We start from the raw sequence: 21,992 nt of genomic DNA on the forward strand, positions 1-21,992 counted from the left end.
AGCACCTCTCCATTCCTCTCCTTACCTCCTGCAAATAACTTAAGATGATAGACTAAGTGAAATGTATATGGCAGGAACCTGATTCCATCCTTCACCAAATCATCTACAAGAATGAAATGTGTCAGGCCAAGGAATACTTACCAGCTGGAGATTTGGTCTCTAACTCTCATATGGAGCCCTAGAGTACTAGGAGGAATTCTATTGCCTAGGTCACAGCTTCTGAAAATATACAAATAAGTCACGTAAATATCTTGTTAAAATGTGAATTCTGAGTAGGGCCTGAGATTTTGCATCTCTAACAAGCTCCCAGATGAAGTCAGTGTTGCTGGTTCATGGACCACACTTTGAGTGAGACCGAGGCTGTAACAAGTTACATCTAAGTAAAGTGAAAAGGATTCTTTTGCACATTACAATCACCTGGGATCCTGGTCCCCACCTCCAGATGTTCTGATTTAATTGGTTTGGGGTTCATGGGTGGAAGAGAGCCAAAAAGGAAGAGTTGAAAAGAGATGATTCTGGGAAAGGTTGGACTATTCACCCTTCTACATTAACAGTGAAATTCTCCCTTGGTAGTGTGATCTAATAAACTTGCCCTTCACCTTGATCCAGATTTGGAGCAGAGCCAACAAGAGTGGGAACTCTTGAGCCTTTGCAATGAATACTAACTGCATGGAGTCAACATGGATGTCAAACCATCTTAATAACACAACCCCAGGTTGTTTTTAAAACATGTTCTTGGGAGAAAACTAGGTTCAGGTATTCAGAAATGCTCATTTGCTCTGACTCAGGCAAAGGAACAACAAAGTACGTATGCATTTGGGGAAGTGTGTGTATGTGTGTGTGTGTGTGTGTGTGTGTTTGTGTGTGTGTGTGTAATCCTTTTCTTTGAGGACCTTATCCTCTAGATAGGGAAATAAAGACGTGTGCATTAAAGTCAGCAGGTTGGGTTGCTCAAACCCCGTACATTCCAAAGAAAGCCTATCTTTATAGTACTGGCCCTGGGCTAGCTCCTAGGTGACAATCTCTGAGCCTGTAGAATATCTTGCCTGTGGAAAAGATAGTTGCAAATCACATATTGGATAAAGGGCTAGTATCCAAAATCCATAAAGAATTCACCAAACTCCACACCCGCAAAACAAATAATCCAATGAAGAAATGGGCAGAAGACATGAACAGACACTTCTCCAAAGAGGGCATCCAGATAGCCAACAGACACATGAAATGATGCTCAGCGTCACTCATCATCAGGGAAATACAAAATCAAAACCACACGAGGTACCACCTCACACTGGTCAGAGTGGCTAAAATGAACAAATCAGGAGACTATAGATGCTGGTGAGGATGTGGAGAAACAGGCACCCTCTTACACTGTTGGTGAGAATGTAAACTGGTGCAGCCCCTCTGGAAAACAGTGTGGAGGTTCCTCAGAAAATTAACAATAGAACTCCCCTATGATTCAGCAATAGCACTGCTAGGAATTTATCCAAAGGATACAGGAGTGCTGATGCATAGGGGCACATGAACCCCAACGTTCATAGCAGCACTTTCAACAATAGCCAAATTATGGAAACAGCCTAAATATCCATCAGTTGATGAATAGAGCAAGAAGATGTGGTTTATATACACAAAGGAATACTACATGGCAATGAAAAAGGATGAAATCTGGCCATTTGTAGCAACATGGATGGAACTCGAGGGTGTTATGCTAAGTGAAATAAGTCAGGCAGGGAAAGACAGATACCATATGCTTTCACTCATATGTGTAACAGAAGAAACTTAACATAGGACCATAGGGGAGAGAAAGGGGGAAAAATAGTTGAGAGGGAGGGAGGCAAACCATAAGAGACTCTTAAATATGGAGAACAAACTTGAGGGTTGATGGTGATGGGAGAGAGGGGAAAAGGGGTGTTGGGCATTAAGGATGGGCATGAAGGTGATGGGCACTTGTTGGGATGAGCACTGGGTGTTATATGGAAACAATCTTGACAGTAAACTATAAAAGAAAGAAAAGAAAGAATATCCTGCCTGTTAAGCATGTTTTTATGTGCCTGAGGCCCTGGATCATGTTATATCAGTTTGACCTCTGGGGAGTTGGAGTCTGAGTAATTAAGGTTCATCATATGAGCATTTCATGTCTACATGACTGATTTGCAGTAATAATTCTGGATACCAAGGCTTCAGTGAGTTTCTCTATCTGGCAATATTTCATGTGTGTTGTCACACATCATTGTAATGAGAATGAAGTGCATCCCTACACAACTCCATTAGGAAGAAACACCTGAAAACTTGTGCCTCATTTCTCCTCAACGTTGTCCCATGCACCTATCTCATTTACTGATTTTAATCTGGATCCTCTCACTGTAGTAAACCATAATCATGAGGTTAACAGTTTTTCTGAGTTCTGTTGAGTCTTTCTTGCAAATCATCAACCCTGAGTGTGGTATTAGGAGCCACTGATAAAACATATAATAGGTAAGACTAATCCTGGATCTCCCCATGAGGGAGTTTATTTGGGAAGTAATCCAGAAAACAGAAGAGAAAGAAGGAAACAAAGTATATGTTATCAAGCTGATCATCATTGTAGGTGCCTATAGCTTGATGTTCCTGGGACATTCAAAGGAGTATAAAATATCTCTCAGGGGGCATCTGGGTGGCTCCCTCCAACTAAGCATCCAACTTTGGCTCAGGTCATGATCCCACCATTCATGAGTTGGAGCCCCGTATCGGGATCTGTGCTGACAGCTCAGAGCCTGGAGCCTGCTTCAGATTCTGTGTCTTTCTTCCTTTCTCTCTGCTCCTCCCCCACTCACACACACACACACACACACACACACACACACACACACATACTCTCTCTCTCTCTCTCTCTCTATCAAAAATAAACATTAAAAAAATTTTTTTAAATCTCTCAGAATTGTCTTCCTAAAGCATGGTGGGAGCATTTATCCACCCTACTCCTCATCAATGATATTTTTTCAAAAGGATATTGTCTCCTTTAAATTGTGATCATTTAGATTGTAAACTCCTGGGTTTGTCTCACCCTGAGGCATCAAAGAGGCTCCAGAGCAGAAAGCAAGAAGTAATTGGCAGAGCCTAGGCAGACTGATGTCAGAGCTGGACAAAGCTGGTTGCCGTGGTAATGACTGGAGTGAAAGATGACTGAAAGCATGTGAAGCTGAGCATAAGAAATATTTATTACAGTCCACCCCTTGCATCACAAGATCCACTTGTTGCTCTGCATTAAATCCAGTCCAGGACCCTCAAGATAGTGGCTGGCCACAATCTCTATAAATGACTCAATTCAGGAAGGTTAATGGGACAAACTACAGTCACTACTGCTGCACATAGCCTCAGGGCTATAGTGATATTTATTATCTACCTCTTCTACTGTCCATTCTAGATTCCTTTCACCCTAGGGCTGCAACATAGGCCAGTAAAGTGCAATCTGTAGGAAGTAAGCATCCAGAACATGTAAAAGGAAATATATAAAATGTTTTGAATGATTATTAAAACTCAACCTGATACACTGACTGGCTCTGCTGGACCCCAGGAATGGGAATGGTTGCTGGTTGTATAAATACTAATGTATTTTGTTAATTGCTGTTACTGAAAGGAATATGTTGTATCCTCAATGGGTTTTGAGCTTTATTTAGCAGCAGTATCATAGCCAATGAAGTTTATCTGAGGTGCGATTATTGCTAATTGAAAACTTTTCCCTCAATGGGTTCTGAGATGGAAAAAGGAGATTGAAAACTACTGACCTAGAAAACAACTAATATTTGAAAACTTGATTTAAATTTAAAATTTTCTAGAGAGTAAAGAAATATCTTGATTAAATATGTACAACTGATCATCCATAATTTATGAGAAAAAGAAATAATTTTTATGCTTATATGAGAGTTATACCCTGTCATTTTCTTAGTATCTGCTGAAATCCTAACCAGTTTCATAACACTGGTCACTAAGGCTCTTAATTTATTACAGTTGTCTAATTATAATAAGAGAAAAAATATAAACGTAATGCCATCCCTATTTAAATAAAATCACCAGAGAGGCTTATATTTAAGACAAGCTCAAAGAAACACACACGCATACATAGACCCATATATACAAAACAGCATTCTCTATTTCTAGTTGAATTAATTTCCTATTTAAGAAGTTAAAACTCAGTTTGATGTCGAATATACATTTATCCAAAAAATTTCATGGAGTCAAGAGTTTAGTCATGTTTTCCCTTCCTTAGAGATAATGAGAGCAAACCTATTCAAAAAAGTTAGGAAGTATTCACATTATGATGACAAATGCTATACACACACACACACACACACACACGCACACACCATGAAGGGCGCCTAAGTGGTTCGGTCAATGGAGTATGTGACTCTTGATCTTAGGGTTGTGAGTTCAAGCCCTGCATTGGATGTAGAGATTACATAAAATTATTAAATTAAATTAAATTGTAAAGTAAAGTAAAATAAAATCTTAAGGAAAAAATAAGATGGGATAAAACTATAGAACTCAAACTTTATTATCATTCTTATTGTTATCTTTATTCTTATTCTTACTCATTATTCAGGTCTATCATTCCTTGTCTAAAACCCTTGGAACTAGATGTATATCAGTTCAGAATTTTTTAGGCTTTTTAAAGTAATACCATATATTTAAAATGTATTACAAAACAACTGCCATTTGGTCTGGGAAAGAATCCTCTAATGAATAAATAAATAAATATTTACACCACAAAAATGTTGGAAATTCACACTAAACGGTATAAACGATATAACTAAATGGCTATGAGTAGTCTTTACATTTCAGGCCAAGTTTTGCTGCCAAATTAATTTAGCTTATGTCAGGTTTCACTGCCAAATGAGTTATGAAACCTAGCTTGAGGCTTTTTGGATTTTAAAATTGTAGTTATTAGTTTGTGGACTCATTATTTTCATTTTATAGCTCAAGCTTGGATTAAAAAGGGCAAATATCACCTACGCCCAAAATGTTTGCTCAGTGTCAGTACTTAAAGGCCCCACATATGGCAGAAAGGAAATAGGTTATCTTGTTAGACAGATCTGGTTGGAATCTGATTTGAGAAAGTCACTTACCTTCCCTGAGCTTTGCTTTTCTCATCTATAAAATATGCATAGTAATTCTGTGGACACTTGACATTCCACAGGATGTGTTTTGAGATCTTATAAAAGCTACAAACTTGTGAATCTCACTAAATAAAATAATTCCCTCACAAAATTTAATATATTTTTAGTGAACCCAGTTGCTTATCTACTAGCTAGTCTGTTGCCACTTACAAATAGTGAGACTGGCTAAATGGAGCTTATAAAAAATAATGAGTATTCAAAAAGCAGTTGGAACAAATTACCATTGTTGGATTGTTTCACTGTCTCACATACAACATCCCTTAATCACTTATGTGGAGACATGCTTTTTTTTTTATATGCAGCTGAATCTTGCCTTGGGCATGACACATCCATGAGAAATATCCAAATACAAAAATAAAATAGGAGGCTTAGCTAAGACTTTTGATGTCATGAAGAGAAAGTACTTTTGAAGGTCTCTGCTTGGAAAAAAATGTATGGAAAGTTTTGAAAAAAGTAGTCATTTATATGTAGTAATTCAATAACTTGAACTTAAAATTTTCCCAAGATATTGAGGAAAAATAGCAAATCATTTTTAGATAATGGCTACCAAAACAAGAGAAATTTAAATGCTTAAATCCACAGAAAACTCATTCATAAAGCAAACTTTTAAAAACTTAAAATTTGGGGGCATCTGGGTGCCTCATTCGGTTGAGTGTCCAAATCCCGATCTCAGTTCAGGTCTTGATCTCAGAGTTGTGAGGCTCCACGCTGGGCCTGAAGCTTACTTAAATTAGAATAAATAATTAAATAACTAAATAAGAACTCAAAATTTTCATGCCTAAGTTACTTGTATTTCTTGTATTAAAAAAAGGCATTTGGAAATAGACATGTCACTGATGTTGTTATTTTTAATATAATGCATGACTGGCACGCAATTTCAGCTACTTTTGTGATATTTAAGGAGTTATAGGATTTGGGGACTGTCTAGAGCCATTTACATTTGCCATAATCACTTAAAATTCAGCTGAGTAAGTACAGTTCGTGAATCTAGAGTTGTACAGGATAAAGTTAAATAGGAGGCCTGGAGAGTGACATTTTTGGTATATAAGATCAGAAAGGAGTCAAATAAATTTCCAAGATTTACAATTAATAACCAAAAAAAGCAACACTTCAATTTCTATTTCAGACTTAGGGAATTAAAGTGACTCATGAAATCATATCCTCACAAAGAGAAAGTCACAGAATTAAATAATCAATCAAACCTTGGGAAGAGAAGAGACGTTATCCACTTGATATCTTTATAAGTTTTAAATGAGTACTATGTGTGCCTGGAAATGAAAGTCTGGCTGTCAAAGATACTGACAGGCAATAGGACCCTTCTCTGTCACAAGAGAATGTTAATAATTCTTAGAGATGATATTTAGAACGACTGTTTTCTCTGGACTGTCCACTGACATAATAAGAATGATCAGTTATCTTGTGTGACTATGTCTTGATGATGTCTTTCTTGGACTTTCCTTACTGTGGTTTTTAACATTGGCAACCAGTATAGATGAGAACGCTAATAGTTGGCAGTTGTGGTATCACTAATAAATACAAAAACTAATTTCTAACAAATAATAACAAAAACAGTACACTAGAAGTCTATATCCAAACATAGTGTTTCTTTCTCATTTACTCATCCATTATTTGGACAAGTTATTTAGTCTCCTTAAAAGATTGAAAGTAATGCTAATGATTTAATAAAATTTGATTAGAATGTCTTTAAGTTCCCAGGATAAGGTGCTCAGAGGGAAAAAAAAGTTGAGTTGTTTATGAATTTTATTTTCTCTCCAGAAGATTCTCCATTATTCTTAGATGGTACAACTGATACCATCAGAGTGTCACAAGAATTAGTCTGGGGGCACCTCGGTGGCTCAGTTGGTTAAGCCTCCAACTTCAACTCAGGACATGTCCTCACTGTCCCTGAGTTTGAGCCCCAAGTCAGGCTCTGTGCCAACAGCTCAGAACCTAGAGGCTACTTCAGATTCTGTGTCTCCCTTTCTCTCTTCTCTCTGCCCTTTCCTCACTCATGCTCTGTCTCTGTCTCTCAAAAATAAACAAACATTAAAAAGATTTTTAAAAAAGAATACCTATGGAAGAGATTATAATTGTGCCAGAATGAAATACAATGGCTGGTTCAACAGCTTAAATACTTGGTTCATTTTTAAAAATGTAAACATACAGTTTTTCAACTCTTAACTTGTTTACATTTTATAATGAATATTTCAAGCACACAGGATTAGAGAAAAAGTTCAATGAGCACTCCGATATTCACTTCCCAGTTATAAAACCATCAACTCATGGCCTCTTGTTTCATCTAACTCAACCTTAATTCCTGCCCCTCCCACCAACTGAATTATTATGAATTAAATTTCAGATAGTATTTAATTTCGTTTATAAAACTTTCTAAATATCTCTAAAATATAAGCACATTTAAAAAAAAACATATAACTCAGGGCACTTGTGGGGATGAGCACTGGGTGTTATATGGAAACTAACTTGACAATAAACTATTTGTAAAACAAAACAAAACAAAACAAAATATATAACTCCAATGCCATTATAATCTTAAAGAATAATATTAGGGAAGCTAAAATAAAGTTTGATACCAAAAGTTGGTGAATATATGGAGAACTCAAACTCTCACATATTTGTGTTAGGAGTATAAAATAGCATAATGACTTTGCAACTTCTTATAAAGTTAAACATACATCTACACTATCACCTAGCAAATTCTTTCCTAGGAATTTATCCTCAAGAAAACAAAAACATATATGCACAAAAAAATGTGCAAAAATTTTTATAATGTTTTATTTATAAGTTCCTAAACTTGGAACCATCTAACTATCCATAAACAGAAGAATAATTTTTTTAGAAAGTAGAATATTCATACAATAGAATGCTATTGAGCAACAAATAGGAATGAAATACTAACATATGCAACAATATTGTTGGACCTGAAAAACATTTTGATATATGCCTATTAGAATGGCTGTAATCAAGAAGACAATAACAGATGTTGGCAAGGATATGAAACACTAAAATCCTCATACATTGCTGATGGGAATGTAAAATTATGTGCTACTTTGGAAAATAGGTTTTTTTAAATGTTTAATGTTTAATTTATTTTGAGAGAGAAAGGGAGAGTGTGAGATGGGGAGACGGGCAGAGAAAGGAGAGAGAGAATCCCCTTATAAACCATGAGATCATGACCTGAGCCCAAATCAAGTCAGACAACCAACTGAACAACCCAAGTGCCCCAGTTTGATTCTTAAAAAGTGAAACATAAATATATCATATGATGCAGTAATTAATCTTCTACTTATCTACCCAAGATAAATGAAAACATAAGTGAAAAGAAAGACTCACGTGTAGTGTAAGTGTTCATAGTAGCATTTTTCATGCTAGTCAAAAAATAGAAACAACCCCAAATGCTCATCAACAAATGAATGGATTGCAGAAATGAATGGATAAACAAAATAAGGTATGTGCACACAAGGAGTATTATTTAGCCAGTAAAAGGAAATGAAGTGTAGGGGTGCCTGAGTGGCTCAGTTGGTTAAGCATCTGACTTCAGCTCAGGTCATGATCTCATGGTTCATGGGTTCAAGTCCCACATTGGGTTCTGTGCAGGCAACTCAGAGGCTGGAGCCTGTTTCAGATTCTGTGTCTCCCTTTCTCTCTGCCCCTCCCATGCTCATGGTCTGTCTCTCTCTGTTTCAAAATAAATAAAAACTATAAAAATTTTTTTTTAAAGTACAGATCTATTCTACTATATTAATGAAACAAAAAATATTGTGCTAGGTGAAAGAAGCTAGACACAAAGGACCACATATTGTATGATTTCATTTACATTTTTTGGATTTTCGAGGAAAGGCAAATGTGTGGAGACAGAATTGATCGGTAGTTGCCTGGCTTGGGTGTGGATATGGGAATTCTGTGAAAATGAACACGAAGGATCTTATTCAGCTGATGAAAATATACTAAAACTAGATTATGTAATTGCTCATCTAGGTAAATTTACTTAAAGTCATTCAACTGTACACTCAGAATGGGTGAATGTTATGATATGTAAAAGTAGCCATACACAGAAGAGTATTTTCATGTATGTTCTTTCTACACGAAGTCTAAGAATAGGCAAAATTGATCAATGGTGCCAGGAGCCAGAAATTGGTTGCCCTGAGGTAAGAGTGGGGGATTACTGTCTGGAAAGGAATAGGAAGGAACTTTATGGAGTGATGAGAATGTCCTACATCTACATCTACATCTACATCTACATCTACATCTACATCTACATCTACATCATCTATATCTACATGTTGTTTGGGGTGGTAGATATCCAAATTGTTAAAGGGGATACTATTGATAAAATTTGACATACTGAACACTTAAGATCTGTGTGTTTTGTTGTATGTAAATTATATATTCATTAAAAATATAATAGTAACTCCTTAATACTACCAAATACCCAGTTCTGAATCCCCTAATTATTATTTATATGTAAGTGATTTGTTTAAATTGGTATTTAAACAAATTTCACACATTGCCCTTAATTGGTATGTCTCTTGTCTTTTTTTTTTTTGCCTCAAAAAAATTGATTTATTGATAGTGTGTTTTGCATATACATTTCATTTACTCTGTTTTTTGTACATTTTGAGGAATAATTTATATATAATAAAATGCAAAGTGTTCAGCAAGTAGCTCGATGATCTTATAATATGTACATGTATTTCCAATGATAAAAGTCATTTTAACCACATGTACAATACATGAAAATGAGAGAAAATAAAGTAAGAACAATCACAATCACCATTTTGGTGTATTTTATGAAATTGCCTCTTCTTCAGTGAAGTAATATATGTAAAACATATTATTTACTTACTAGTATTATTATTCCACAGGCATATATTCCTGAGGAAATGGTCAAATTTGTAGCTATAAGTCTTAGTAATACAACCATACTGAATTTTAAAGCCCCAAGCACACCATCTGATTCTCCTTTATAATGGTCACATCTAAGAGGTAATTAGGAAAAGGATGCATATGTAAGCAGCAGCTATTGTGTACAATCACCCGTCTTCTGCTGGATTGATTTCTTTCTCTAGGGTATTCACAAACCTGCTCCGATTTTCCTGAGGATTGCAAAGATCTTTGTGTTGGTTTCAGGGGGAGAGATACTGAATTGTTCCATACACAGACCCATACACCCTTTCCAGTAATTTTCCAGTTAACAGAAGGAAGGTACAGGTCTTTCTTTTGACATTTTCAGGTTCTAAACTGAGTATGTTTTCTTGAAAGTGAAGTCATGTCCCAGCATATACTTTGATCTACACTTGTTGCAAGCTGACTTACTCCACAGGAGGGTTTTTTGAAAACAGTTTCCATGTAGCACTTGAAGCATTGATCTTTCTGCAATCTCATTAACACCCATGTAAATGCCAGGTCTTGCTGAGGAAGGAGAAACTATGTTAAATAATGGGAACCTTGAGGTTTGGGTATTACTTTTACAAGCAGCAATTTTTCCTGGTTTGGAAAAGGTCAGAGCATTTCTAAGTGTGCTCGTGCGGGAGGGGTGGGTTAGGACACTGCTGTTCCTTTTCTTGAAATGTAATGAGATGCAATTGAGCTGCCAACAAAAATGACTTTCAGAGGCTACAAATACAGTAAAATCAAATCAACACAAACCAGATTATCCTAAAGTGACTTTTGGATAAAAGTGGTTATCCTACTTTCTAAATAGTTTTGAAAATAATACCAAAAGGATGAAAACACAATCAAAGGTAACTTAACGTTCTTAAAAGTTTATGAGAACCTTTTCAAAAACTGGTGTAGGAGCAATTGGATATCCATCCATCCATCCATCCATCCAACTGAAAAAAACCTTGACTTAAGCCTTATACTTTATATAAAATTTAACTTAAAATTAACCACAGACTCAAATATAAATATAAAACTACAAAAGTTTTAGGAAAAATCAGGAGAAAATACTCAGAACCTACAGCTAGATGAAAACTTTCTTTCAGATGTGATACCAAAACCATGATGCATAAAAGGAAAACTGATAAATTGGACCTCATCAAAATTAAAACTTGTGTGGGGTGCCTGGCTGGCACCAGTAAAGCATGCAACTCTTGCTCTTGGGGTTGTAAGTTCCAGCCCTATGTGTGGCACAGAGTTCACGTGAAGTAAAACATTTTTTTAAAAATTAAAACTTTCGCTCCGTGAAAGATCTTGTAAGGAGATGGAAAGCCAAGCTACCGACTGAAAGGAAATATTTATGAATTACATATTCAACATAAGACCCTGTATCTAGAATATATAAAAAAAATCTTAAAACCCAACAGTAAAAAAAAAAAAAGCTCTAATTAGAAAATGGACAAAAGACATGAACACAAATTTCATTGAAGAGGACATACAGATGGCAAATAGGCAAATGAAAAGATGCCCAACATCGATAGCTATTAGGAAAGTGTACATTAAAACCACAAGAAGATATCACTATACACCCATCAGAATAGCTAAAATAAAACATAATGATAACACCAAATGCTAGAAAAGATACAGAGAAACTGTATCACTCATTGCTTATGGGAAACTAATATGATACAGTCACTCTAGAAAATGGTTTGTTAATCTCTTTTTTTTTGTACATTTCCTTAGTTATTGAATATGTTTTCATATGCATATATGACATCCATGTGCACATTTCTTTGTTCTGTTAGAATCTTTTATATATTTTAAACATTGATTTTATGGGTTTTTTTTTTTGAGAGTTCTTTACATATTCGTAGAAACAAGCCCAAGGCTTACCTTTTTATGTCTTTTTTTTTTCCATCATATTCTGGCCAAACCTGTGTGTTATTTATTTTTCTCAAGTTACAAAAGTGTCTTATCTTATTTTATTTAATTTATTTATTCTTTACAAATAGTTTATTGTCAGGTTGGTTTCCATATAACACCCAGTGCTCATGCCCACAAGTGCCCCCGTCCATGACCATCTTCCCCTTTGCCCCCGACATCCATCAGTCTTCAGTTTGTTCTCAACATTCAAGAGTCTCTCATGGTTTACGTCCCTCCCTTCCCCCCACCATTTTCCCCCTTCTTCTCCCCCATGGTCCTCCGTTAAGTTCCTCCTAATCCTTCTATATGTGCAAACATATGATATTTGTCATTCTCTGCCTGACTTATTTCACTAAGCATAACACCCTCAAGGTCCATCTGCGTTGCTACACATGGCCAGATTTCATTCTTTTTAANCTTTTCCATTGGGTATTCTTTCTTGCTTTGTCAAAGATTAGTTGGCTGGGTTTGTTAATCTCTTACAAAAATTAGAGAAGCACTTAACATATGACCCAGCAAATTGCATTCTTGGGTATTTATTCCAGAGAAGTGAAAAGTTATGTCAACACAAAAACTTGCACACAAATGTTCCTAGCAGCTTTATTCATAATAACCCCAAACTGGATGTCCTTCAACAGTGGAATAGTTAAATAGAATGTCATAAAAGAAACAAATTAATGATATACACAGGTTGGATGGATCTCAGGGAAATTACTGAGTTTAAAAGAAGCTATTATCCGAAGTAACATGCTATATAATTCCAACTATGTAACATGTTTAAACTAACAAAATAATGTAGAGGAAGAACAGATGGTTGCTAGGGTTAAGAATGAGGGGGGGGGTAAGGTATGGCTATAAAGGGTAGTACACGGAGACTTGTAGTGATGAAATTGGCCCTTCTTGATTCTGGTGGTGCTTAGATGAATTCATGTCAAACTGGCAATATCTGAATAAGCCCTATGGATTGTACTAATGTCACTTTCCTGATTTTAATATTGTACAATAGTTATGCAAGATGCTGCCTTTGGGGGAAACTAAACAAAGGACACATAGGACCTTTCTGTATACTTTTTTGTGAAAACTCATTGTTAATCTATAATTATTTCAAAATAGGAAGTTAAAAAAAGTATGGGTGCTTGAGTTATGCATTTATTGGGAAGTCTGGATGACAAAAGACCATTGTAGTTTGTCCCACATCGTTCTTATGCCTTTCTGAAGAATTGGTGGGTCTAGGTCTTGAAAGTTTCATAGAAGAAAATGAATTATCCTTTTTTTTAAATCTCCATTCTTATTCTCAACATTGCCACCCCTCATTGTGAGTTTTTAAAAAATGGATCAAAACATTAGATGTTTTCACAACCCTCTCTTCTATTTGAAGACATCTCTTCCTCCTACATTTATCATTACCAACACAGAAAAACTTTCTTGTGCACATATTTTGTGCCAGTTACTATTGAAATTTTTAGAAACCCAACTTAAACAAAATAAAAATGGAAAATTTTGATTTTCCTAATTCTGAACTCCAAGGGTGGACCTGGCTTCAGGTACACTGAATGCCAGCATGTAGAACAATTCAATCTCTCCTCTTTCTTTTTCTCTCTCCACTTCTCATCACTCCTTGGTATCATTCTAAGATAGCCTCTCTTCATGGAACTCACATGGTCCTTATATGTCACACTCACAGAAAAAGAGAAAGCCTTTGCCACGGCCCCTGTGCTAATCCAGGGATTGACCCTTGAATCATGTGAGATTCTCACAGAAGAGGGAAAGGTTGGTTTCCCAAAGAAAGGGATGTTGTGCAGGCAAAAAAAATTATGCGTTCTTATGAATAATAAAAACTTGACCTAATCCCAGGTCAAATATCAGGTGGTGTTGCCATGACTCAAAGCCAGTTTGTCGGCTTCACTGCTGGAGCTCTCAGTCCTGAGGTCATGCTGCCTCCAAGAATTCTTGCTCTCCTGGTTTCCAGTTCCAAACAAGATTTTTACATTTATTTTTATTTTCCACCATGTTTATTGATCTTTTTCTTTTTTAAATTCCAGGGTCTGAAGTCTCTCAAACCAAATAGAACAGAATAGAGAATAGAATCCAGGAAGATTCTAAGCAATGCTTTATACAGTGGAAGATCTCTTCATCATTCCCCTACAGNTTATATAATATATAATACAATATTATAAATAAATAATATAATATGTAATATAATAATATAATATTATCAATAAAAGGTTTATGAATCAGATTACTTTCTTTACTCATTTATACGTAGTTTTAGTGCCCACTATGGGCCAAGCACTCTTAACAACACCAAGAACTAGAGACAATAGAACAATATGAAAGTGAATATAAATTAAGTGTTCTTCAAATGATAAAGGAGATTAAAATCCTGACTTGGGGTTCTCTTTCTCATAAAGGGAGACAACTGTAATCAAACCAACAACTATATTGACAGAAAATCTAGTATGGTCTATCAGGCGGTAGTAAGGTAGTAAGTGCTAAGGAGAAAAAGTAAAGATGTGTCAAGGAGATACAAAGTGCTGAGAGGAACGGGAGTGTTATTTATTATCATGTGATCAGGGAAGAAAGACATCATCAATAAGGCAGCATCTTATCTGCCTCCAGTGCTTTGCCTGGTATAGAATTAATGATGCTCCAGGAGTTGGAGGCAATCCCTTGATATATTTTAAGAGAATGAAAATACAAGAGGATAGAGGGTGAGAAAAAGTTCAAGTAGGTTTTGATTGACCAATGTCAATTGCCACAAATCAACTGTTGGCAATTGAGCCAATAGACATTAAACATAGAGAGGTCATGCCAGAGAATATAAGGGGTGACCTGCTTGGAAACCTACTCAGTTAAGGCACTGATTGCCTTATCCTTATTTTTATTTTTTAGTTTTCTCTAAGAAGCAAATATATTATTTTGTCTACTGCTTTTCCCCTGTAAGCTGTATAAAAACTCTTAAATTAGGGTTGAAACTCAATAAGATTAAATGCAGCTTCTATCTGAAATCATACTAATGGTTGACAACTAGAAAAAGGACTTGTGATTAATTTTTGAGAAAAAGGGATTTGATTAGTTTACAAATGGACAAAGATGCAACATTGGCTAATTTTATTCTTTTCAGAAATGTCTTAAAATAGTATCAACTAGTATTTAATTAGAGCAGTATGAAATACACATATATATATAACTTACAGCATGGTTATACTGCAACTGCATGGTTCACTTAAAAAATCAGAGCTAAGATTATTAGAGACACTACAGATAAAATGTGAAGTGATTACTCCTTTTTATGATAATAACTGAAATTTCACTTATATTTAGAAAGTCACTCCAGGTCTCTTGATTACTTTAACATTTTTTTAAAAGATTATACCATTTTTTCTCTTTATTTCTTTCAATTATCTTTGACCAAATGCAGTAAGATTTTTAATTTGAACATGCCTTTGTAAGGAAATTGTGCATTTTTTCATAAATGCCAGATGTCTTTAGAAAACACAATAATGGTTTGATTCATTTTTAAATAGATTAGAAACCAATCCAGTGATTCATAAATGGCTATACAATTTTCTGTGTAGAAATAATAAAATTTACTTTATCTGCCCTTTTATTTTTATAGCTATCATTTAATGTTGGGTTCTGTTTTTATAAAATCTCGTATGTCTGGAAGTGTTTGTTTTTCTGCCAGCTTTGCCCTGATGTGATTTATAAATATGCCAAGAAAATCTAATAAATTTTTCATTAGTATGTATTCATATTTTAATTGCAACTTAAGGAACAAAGAAAAGATTCTGTCTTCAACTGGTTGAAATTTTTTTATCACCATGTTTCAAATTAGCAATAACAGTGCTGCTTTTCTGTAATGGCTTTACCCTCAGAACATCTATCATGTGAAAAATCTAGCCCAGTGGGCATTGATGTAACTGCAAAAGATATTGACTTTTGCCTTTTAAAAAATTCTCTTATTACTTTTCTTGAAAGGAATTTATCTTTAAAGGCTTTGAGATAAACCTGTGCTGCTTTCAGTCTGCACGTCAGCCTCCCCTGGACTGTGCTGAGAGAATTCACAGGCAGTATTTCCACCCACCAGTGGCTCCTGACCTCAAGAGATTGAAGAGATGAAGCCTAGCACCTTTTGCAAAAAAAAAAACAAAAAACAAAAACAAAAACAAAAACAAAACAAAACGGGGCAATTTTAAGTCAATAAAACCCCAAAACATTAGCAAGAATATTTTTTGGACATACAAGTTTTTTACTGGTCATCAGTCCACATCACAGTCACCATGTGCATTAGAAAATACCCTTAAGGGGAAGGACTTTTAATAATGTTGCTTAATCATTCCTGAAACTGTTTAAAATTAATTTTATCAAGTAATCAGAGAAAATAAGAAAAGCTTCCTTCTCTTATAAAGGATGTTGTATTTCTTACAATTAGGTGACCTGCTGTGTCATTATCAGGCAGCTAATTATCACACAACAGAAAGTCTTAAGAAATGTAGATGTTCTTGGTCTCTGGTCCTCCATTTCTTGTATTCATTGTTCTTCTGTTGTCTTCTAGAAGAGTTTCTCCTGGAGTGATTTCTCAGTGCAACATGGTTCATCCAAAAGTCCTTCTGAGCCAAGAGATTTTCCTGGAAGCAGCGAGGTTGATATCTACATAATTTGAAGAGATAGACGGGTAAAGGAAAAATTAGGATTATTGGAGTTGCCCTAAAACTTATGAAATTTTAGTGGTCAAAGGGAAGGCAAACTTGGTTATAAAAAGGGAATTTGATCCAGATGCCAAAGATGTTTGTGGATAGAGCTGAAAGGTATTCTCGTCGCTAAGTAATAGATGCCATCTTCTGAACCAAATAGACCAATTTCTGCCACAGGTGACCATCTCCTCTTGAGCCTCAGCTCTGTAGCACTGCAACTGGCTTCTACCCTGAATTCTACTTGGAGACCATAGGCTAAATTGGGTCTTTCGAGTTGCTGGCTTTGTTTTTCTTAAGTTTTTATTTTATTTTATTAGTGAACTTATCTTTTTACCTTTAAATATTTGTTTGTTTTTGTTTGTTTGTTTTAAGTAAGCGTTAACACCCAACATGGGACTTGAACTCACCTCCCCAAGATCAAGAGTCACGTGCTTTACTGAGCCAGCCAGGTGATCCAGGAATTGTTGGCTTTCAACTTCCATAACTTCAGTAGAACTTTGATTCTTTGGTTTTAGAAGCCTTTAAGCAAAAACTTTTCTCTACACTTCAAATTTGAAATTGGGATGGTATTTCTTTTTTTAAAATTGTTTTAATGTTTATTTATTTTTGAGAGAGAGAGCACAAGCAGGGGAGGGGCAGAGAGGAGGACAGAATCCGAGGCAGGCTCCAGGCTCTGAGCTGTCAGCACAGAGCCCAACATGGGGCTCAAACTCGAGCTGATGCTCGATGAATGAATAAGTGAACTCACTGAATGAATGAATGAGCATCCTATAAAGCATGTAGACATAATGGGTTATCATTATTTCACAAATAGTGTCCACTTTCTATGTTTTAGATAATGACGATATTCATAGTTAACAATTACATCAAAGTGACCATAAAGACCAAGGTTCTGCATCTGGCTTTAACAAAGTATTTTCTGACCTGAAACAAAGTAAACCTAGTGACTGTAGCACAGTCACTGATGCAGACATGGTTTAGGTGAGTGTCTTCACAAAGTGGGAGAAGAGGACTTCATGGTTGCCAGGAACATCCATTAAATAACAAAATTTGGATATTTCATGCCAAAAACAGATAAAAATTTCCCTATGCCAAACTGCAAAGACTGCCACCATCTAGTCCAACAGGTCACCATCATATCTGACTTGTATTTCTTTCTTTTTTGAGAATTGAGATATAATCCACATACCATAAAATTAATCCTTTTAAAGTAAGGAATTCAATGGTTTTTAGTCTTTAAAAGATTGCACAACCATCACCAGTGTCTAATTCCAGAACATTTTCATCACCCTGAAACAGAAACTCCTTACTTATTAGCCATCACTCCTGTCTCTCCCCAAGCCCTGGACACCACTCATCTATTTTCTGTCTCTATGGAGTTGCCTCATTCAGTATATAGCCTTTTGTGACAGGCTTCTCTAATGTAGCAAAACTTTTTCAAGGTTCATCCAGGTTGTGGTAAGTATCAGTCCTTCATCCTTTGTTATGAAGTCCTCTGGTGTGGGCTTCTGCAGGCCCTCCCGCCTGGTCTCCCCACATCTACTAGGATCCTCAAGAACCTACTCACCATTGAAGCCAGAGCAATCTTTTTCAAGTGTAAATCATATCACCTTGCTTATTTACTCAAAATCCTCCAAAGGCTTTCCATTTTACTTAGAGAAAAATTCCATCTCTTTGCCATGGCCTCTAAGGGCCTTCAATGATCAGGATCATACCCTGTCTACTTCTCTGACCTCAACTTCCCACACTCCAGTCACCCTGTGCCAGTTACTTCTGCTCCTTTAACTTTCCTGGCTTGTTTCTGCCACAGGACCTTTGTATTTGATGGTCCCTTTGCCTGGGGCTCTTCTTTCACAGTTCTTTTTTCACAGTTCTTCCCAAGACCATGGCCAGTTTCTTCTCATCTTTAAAGCCTTGTATAGCATATCCTCAGAGAGGCAAGCCTAGATAAACCTGTCTCAAATATCTTTCCCCAAACTCCCAGTCACTTTTTATTATTGCAATACACTGTTTTAATTTCTTTATAGCATTTACTACTACCTGAAATTGTTTTGTTTTGTTTTACTTATTATCTGCATCTCCTTGAAAATCTGTCAACTCCATGAAGGCAGAGACAAACTGACTTGGTCACTGCTGTAGCCCAAGCTTCTACAATGGAGTCTAGAAAGTGCTTAATTAATATTTGAAGGATTGCATGGCTGCCTGCATAGAACTCCTAAATCTTCTATATCTTACTCCTAGTCTCAATTCCTAAAGCTGCGTCTGTGTACATAAGACTAGACTTTGCTAATGCCGACTACTGCTTGACTGGATTTCTCTCTGTGGCTAAGTCTTTCATTGTCTGACATTCGACCCTTCCCTAATGCCCTCTCTGACAACTCTTCTGGACATGCCTAACACAGGCTAAGCAGGTCTTGTTAATCTGTAGGTCTACGATCAAACTGAGCCTTCATTCCTATAGGTTATAGGCAAAAAACAGAGTTCAGCTGCTCATTTGCAATCAAGAATGCAAGAGATAACGGGTGAGAAGAAACAGCAATCAGCACGGTACACAGAATCAAACTTTCTGTCTTGAACAGAGTAAGTGGGAATGCTTTAGATGCTATACATACTAGACATGGTGATATATGCTGATGTACAAGCTCAGTTTAAATGAATATGAACTTCTAGGTACAGATTGGAATGTTTTTAACTGAATTGTTCAGCCTCCCCTGCAGAGATCTGGGATCTAACTTCTTTGAAAGACTTGGATGAAAGGAGACCTCTGGAATTAGTTTCATTTAGTTAATTGTGGAATCCCCCAGTCTTTGCTCCTGGGTAAATAAAGTGTCTATCTTCCCTCATTCTCCCATCCATCTTCTCCTATCATGCAAGCCATATAATGGCCTGACCATCTGCACGTCTTTTCCTAAGCATTTTTTAAAAAAATAACTCGTATACAGACAAACAAAACCCTAACAACCCAGTGTGGAAAAATGAGAAAAAGAGATGAATGGGTATTTCACTGGAAACAGTAATGGCCAATACATTTGTGAAAAGATATCCTCATTANTACATAAAGCATTCCTATAATGGGTTAAAAAAAAAACAAACAAAACCCTAACAACCCAGTGAGGAAAAATGAGAAAAAGAGATGAATGGGTATTTCACTGGAAACAGTAATGGCCAATACATTTGTGAAAAGATATCCTCATTAGTACTGGAAATTGTAAATTAAATCCACCATGAGATGCCACGCCTACCAGACTGGCAAAGCTTTTTGCAAGGATGTGCAGCAATGGAAACTTCATGCCCTGCTGGTGGAATGTAAATAGATTTAACATATTGGAAAACAGTTTAGAGTTTAACTAGATTTTCTCCCATGATAACGCTACTTATAAGTGTACACCTCAGACAACTCTTGCTTCAAAGGACATGTACAAGAACATTCAGAATGGCTGGGTTCATGCGGAAAAACACTCATAATGCATGAGTTGTTCCTTTTGCTGATCTGCTTGAAGTATAAGAAACATAGAGGCCAGTATTTTCAGGCATCTCAGGTATTTTCAGGCATCTCTGTTCTCAATGACATCTCACCCCACACAGGCTGCTGAGACCAGAGATTTTTCAGTGCGCCTCCAGGAAACACAAGGAAGACAATGGAGCATGGGGGAGGGCACTTGTTGGGATGAGCACCAAGTGTTATATGGTTACCAACTTGACAATAAACTATTTAAGGAAAAAAAAAGGAAGACAATGGAGAATCAGACCAACCCCTACCCTCCTACGTACTCCGCACTACCTTTTTAATACTTTGGGAATAAATCAAAGTATAAGTAACCTTGAATCAAATCTATTTTCATCGATCCTTGATTCTGAACCAGACTCTAATTTGGCCTTGCTCACATGCTCCATGAATATAAAGAACTGAAAAAAGGTAGTGGTTATTTTTTTTCCACTTCACCTGTCAGAATTACAGCCCTGCCTACCGTTTCTGACGGAGCACTATCCCAGTCTGCCTTGTAATACAGTTATTTGAGTAATGATTTGGGGTCCTTAACTAAGTTCTAATTTCCTTCAGGCCAGTTCCACCTGTTTCTAAATGTTGTACTCGTTAAGGCCATGCCTCCTCTATAGTGGTTTGCACAGTGCACGTCTAATACACTGAAGTCCCCAACTTAAGAGAAGAAACCTCTTCACATAGCAGCCTCCCTCACAGGCTAGTATTTTGGCCAGACTGTTTAATATCTCCAAACATCATCAAATGAGAGTCATAATACTTTTATATCCCAGAGATGCCATGAGTGTTAAATTAAACAGCATGGGAAGATGTCCCTTAAGAAATGTTAATGTACTTCCTTGCTGCCCTTTCCTCTGTGTTCCTTTCAAAAAGTACCTCAAAAGGAGACCAAATGAGATCAGTCTTTCCTCCTTCTGTAGAAGGAGATTAAAACAGTATCAACCAGGGTCCTGGAGGCTGCTTCCTGGACATTTCCACTTAGAAGTAAAGGAAAGTATGGAGGCGGGTAGCGGAGGTCCAGTCACCCTAGGAACCAAAACGCAACAGCTAGGGAGTGACAGCAGGAGAAATGCATAGAAAAAGGAGTAGCCTTAGGCTTGGCGAGCCACAGGGCAGCCAGAGACCTTCCAGACCTACTGCAAATGTATGTGTGGTCAACTCCCAGCAATCTTTTTGTCTTGATCTTCTTTAACATTTCCCTAAATGGTCTCAGAACTTGCAGGAATTTGGGGACGCCAACATCACCACTGAACCAGTACTGCTCTAGGAGACACCGGGGCATTGTGCTGGGGAGCTGGGGGGGGAGGGGGGGACTAGTGAGCAGGGCAGAGGGGTTTCTGCAGAGGTGGCCTCCGGGGCCCTGGGAAAGGAGGCACGCACAGTCGATCCGGGCAGAGAAGGCTTCCCAGAGAGACTGAGGAAGGGGAGATCCAGGCAGACGTGAGAAACGAGAGAGCGTCGTCACCACCAAGTTTAAACACACCCGGATCCCACCCTCTTCGGGCCTCCCGGTTTGCCATACTCATCTGGGTCCCACTCAAATCCTGGTCAAGAAGGGAACGGACCTGCACCGCTTTATTTGCCTGCTCATCCCGAACCCCGAGGTCCGGCAGGGCGAAAACGCGCACAGTCCTGNATCATGACCTGAGCCGAAGTCAGACGCTTAGCTGACTGAGCCACCCAGGCGCCCCTCTTCCCTCCCTTTCTAGTCTCCACTGTTGGCTGCTGGGACTCTCTTTCGCCTGGTGCGGTGGGGCTCCCCAGCGTCTCGCCTTTGACGACTGGCGCGCGTCGCGGCCCGGGCAGCCGGGGTGCGGGCGGGAG

The 21,992-nt window shown here is 37.2% G+C and overlaps 1 pseudogene; it reads left to right on the plus strand.

Moving 5' to 3' along the window:
• The first annotated feature begins 3,641 nt into the window (after nt 1–3,641).
• Nucleotides 3,642–3,798, plus strand: LOC144226415 (U4 spliceosomal RNA; annotated as a pseudogene).
• Nucleotides 3,799–21,992: the final 18,194 nt, after the last annotated feature.

Source organism: Crocuta crocuta, unplaced genomic scaffold (assembly GCF_008692635.1).
Source record: "Crocuta crocuta isolate KB4526 unplaced genomic scaffold, BGI_CrCroc_1.0 scaffold282, whole genome shotgun sequence".
Classification (NCBI taxonomy): Eukaryota; Metazoa; Chordata; class Mammalia; order Carnivora; family Hyaenidae; genus Crocuta; species Crocuta crocuta.